The sequence below is a fragment of the Catharus ustulatus genome, chromosome 11, assembly GCF_009819885.2.
Source record: "Catharus ustulatus isolate bCatUst1 chromosome 11, bCatUst1.pri.v2, whole genome shotgun sequence".
Lineage (NCBI taxonomy): Eukaryota > Metazoa > Chordata > Aves > Passeriformes > Turdidae > Catharus > Catharus ustulatus.
Genome location: NC_046231.1, coordinates 14,962,698 through 14,966,785, shown reverse-complemented (window position 1 = coordinate 14,966,785; position 4,088 = coordinate 14,962,698). Strand labels below are relative to the sequence as shown.

Here is a 4,088-nt window from a genome sequence, read left to right as displayed (position 1 = left end):
ATCCAGCAGTGCCATCTGCTCCTGGGAGCTCCTTGTGTCTTCAGAGCTGGGAATAGCCTGGACTTCAGAAAAGATCTGGTCCCAGTGGCTGTGACACACTCTGTGAGCAGCTGAGTGCCCTCCCTTCCCCAGCAGCATGCTGAACCTGGCACTGCTCAGCTTCCCACAGCTGTGGGCTTCTGTTCCTAGAGCTGAGGGGGTCCAGTGCAGACCATCAAGCCCTTACAGGCAGCACAGACACCATCCCTACTGACAGCTGCAAGCTGCTGCCTCAGTTCCAACTAACAGAGCACACTGAGCAAAAGGAATCACACAGGTCCACAAACCCTTGGAAATTGGAGGAGCAGCAGCTGTGCCCCCTCTCAAAGTTGCCTTTGCTTGTGGCTCCCCACCCTCCATACTTTGAGCTCTTGGATAAACATTGCCCTAATCAGATGATAAAATTTCTGGGCCACTTGTTGAATTTGGAGAGCTTGTGGTGTGTTCTCTTTTGTGGCTGAGAGAGATATTTGTATTTAAGTGTTTAGACCTATAAAGTGAGCAGAATATTTAGAGTCAGTGGAGGGCCAAGCACCAGGAAATTCTTCTTCATTTGCTGTGTAAATAGCAAGAAGGGCAAATGAACAGGTGAACCTCCCAGTTTCCAAATTATTAATGAAAGCCCTCATTTACTTTTCATAGTGATGTATGATTCCATGAAGCAGTTCTCTCCTGTTCTGGAACAGAGAGTTTAAGCAGGAAAAATTGTTATTTTTAAAAAATTCTTTGCCTATTTCTATACCTGTATGAGTGAAATGACATGGTTTCTTCTCCAGTGGTGCTGCTGACCTTGAGAGTTTATCTGGGGATAAAGAAACTGAATCATCCATATATTCCTCAGAAGACAAACCTTGAAAAGTTCAGTCCTGAAGTTCTTTCTGTAACTGGTAAGCTCTTTAGTAGAAGTTTTCTTTGGCTAAGCCAGTGAATGCTTTTACATGTGCTCACATGGAATTTCACTTGCTCTGAAGGACTTGGTGAATGAAGAACCAAGTGATAAGAACCTCGAGGACTGGCATTGGCACAGCTCATTTACCAATAAAGCAGGGAAAATAATATCTCATGTGAAGAAATCTGTGAATGCTGAGCTCTGTACCCAGGCGTGGTGCAAATTTCATGAGGTCCTGTGCAGTTTTTCTCTTCTCCCAGAAGAAGCTCTTCTAGATGGGGAGCTGAATTCTGTCCACCTCTGTGAAGCACCTGGAGCTTTTATAGCCAGCCTTAACCACTTCTTGAAGTCCCACCATGTCCCTTGCCACTGGAATTGGGTAGCTAATGCCCTAAACTTACCATGAATCCCATGACACCCTTCTGATGGTCATGGACAGCAAACATTACCTTGGTGGTACTTTGGCCCAGATAACACTGGGGATTGTGGCAGACTTACAGAGATAAGACTCTTGGTCAGCAGTGAGATGTATGACACTGTGTAGATCATTATCACTAAACTTACTGCCAATGCAGTATCTAAATGCTGTCAATGCAGGTCTAAAGGGCTATAATACAAGCAGGTTTGGCAAGAAACCTACAGGTTTGCAGTTTTTGGCATTGCAGAACTCACAGTGAAAAAGCAGCAAAGCACCTATGGGGCTGCTTCAGGATTTTATCTCCAGACATGACTGGATCTTAGTTGGATCTGCAGTCAGAGGCACCAGAGGAAGCCCAGGGGAAGCCTGCAGGGGCATGCAAGAAGCTCAAGTGACAGGGGGAGGGTGGCACAAGCCTTTCAGCACTTGCTCCTTGCCAGGTGCAAGGGAACCCTGCAGGGACAGGAGAGGAGGGATGGCTCAGGGGACAGACAGGCTGAGAAGACAGGTTCTCATCTAGAAGAAAATACCAGACCACATCACTTTCTAACTTCCTTGTGCCCAAAAGCTTGAGCATCCAACCCTGGGGTGCAGTGTGTCCTCCTGAGGTCTCACAAGGCCACAGCCCCAGCACAGCCTGATGTGAGCACAGCTCTGCTGCTGACAGGACTGGCCCTCTGCCAGAAAGAGCCACGCTGAGCAAATGAAAGCTCTTTTGTCAGCTGCTTTGTAAATAAATCCATTTGAGTATATTACAAGATTACACAACATTTTACTTGTCATAGTCAGCAGGATGTCAGTAGAGGGGTTTCTGGGGAGTCAAGGCTGTGCCCTTTCTCCTTTAGGGATGGAATGGGTGAAGGAGGAGGGGTTGGACCAGGAGGAGGTGGTAGAGAGGCACAGCAGTGCTGCTGCGGCACAACAGGATGTGGTTCAGAGAGCGTGTGTGCCACCTTGGGAGCGTGCCTGGTACAGGCACACTGTGATTATTCCAGAGGACTGGAAATAGAGAAACAGCCAGAGACAATTGTCTTAAAAGAACTAACTGGGAAGGAGAGCAAATAAGTTTATTGGAACAAAGGATTGAAATAAAGCTGTCAAAACAAAACAAAAAAACTCCACCAAACAATAGGATTATCCACTTCTGGATGGTGACAGCAGATGTGGATCCAGAGGACTGGTATGGGCATATCTGGGGAGAGTCTGATGAACACATTTTGGAAGGATTAGGGGAGTTAGAGGAAAGAAGTGTGTGACCCCTTATTTAAAAAGGTCTGTGTTCCCCCTACCACTGTACACCCAACCCCATGGATGGGACTGGAACTTGGTGCACTACAACCTAAACTTTCGTGCAGCCCAGGGGAAACACAAACTGAGTGTTTGTGGAGAGTCTCTGTGATGACAGGAGGTTGGATCATGGGAATGACAAAGAACTGAGTGGGTTTGGGGGTCCTGAAATGGTTTTGAGCAATGGGCAGCAGAAGTGTTACCACTGAGTGGTTTGGGTCAGTTAAAGAACCAGCACAGATATCAGGGTAGTGACCACAGCACCAAGGCTGCCAGAGCTCAGAAATGTTTGGACAGTGCTCTCAGGCACATGGTGTGATTGTTGGGGCTGTCCTGTGCAGGGCCAGGAACTGGACTCGACCCTTGTGGGTCCTTTCCAATGCAGGATAAACTCTGATAAAAGCAGACACTTTTCCTCATGCACACTTTCTCCCATTTCCTGCTAAATTAAGGAAGTGAGCAACTATACCTCAGGGAATTAAGAAGTTAATTCTGTAGGAAGGCACCTTACTATGCTGGCAAAAATAATCTTTGCTGCTGCTCAATGCAAACATTTCTTCTCTTTCAACCCCTCACCTTTCTGTATTCTAATCCAGCCTGTACCCTTGCAATATTTTTCTTCTACTAGTTTTGACTATTTTTAGTTGTCACATTTCTGTGTATTATCAAATGTCAGCCCTAGAAGGGGACTAGAAGAATCTTTATTTTAAATTACTTTTATGATTCTAAAGGAAAACCTTAGGTTCTTAACAATTCCTCTAGAGATTAATAATTTTTTTTAAGGTTGGTGGGAAGACTTCAGTTTTTTTTAAGTTTTTATGTATTAGGATAGCTTTTGGCCCAGAGGGTTAATAATTTTATTTAAGATGATGTCTTCTTGCCCAGCATCCCCGAGCTGCAGAGCTCAAGCACTAAACAAAAGTCATGTATTCCCTAAGTAGCCCATATCCACTATTGTAGTGTGAGAACCACCTGCCTATTCGGCTTTCCAGTTACACAAGAAATCTGGGAATGTATCTCTGTCCTCAGCCCATTTAGGCAGGTAATCCTAAATCCTGACAACTCCTGTACTCTTAGGAGTCTTCTCTGCTGCTGCTGCTTCAGGGAAGGCTCCAGTGAGACCCAAACCACACTTTTTAGACCATGTACATGTTCACAAGTGTTTATTTGAAGTATTTATTTGAAGGTGTTTTTCTACCACCCCACACCTTCTTTGCTAACTTTTCACTGCAATCGAGTCGACCAATTTTTAAAAAGATTTATCAGTACATAGCTCTTATGGGGTGAACTAAAGTTAACTTCAGGACCTGCAGTTCTGTGGAAGACTGCCCATGTCCCCACTCAGGGTTCGGTCCCAAAGGGGTACAACCCTGTCCCAAAGGGGAGCAATCCTGTCCCAAAGAGGGACAATCCTGTCCCAAAGAGGTATTAACTCTGTCCCAAAGAGGGACAATC

At 45.5% G+C, this 4,088-nt stretch overlaps 1 long non-coding RNA gene across 1 annotated transcript; it reads left to right on the top strand.

Moving 5' to 3' along the window:
• Positions 1-113: 113 nt before the first annotated feature.
• LOC122149424 lies at positions 114-1,097 on the top strand. The gene is made up of 2 exons (XR_006163035.1): positions 114-926; positions 1,011-1,097. It is a non-coding gene; the product is annotated as an uncharacterized LOC122149424 (long non-coding RNA).
• Positions 1,098-4,088: the final 2,991 nt, after the last annotated feature.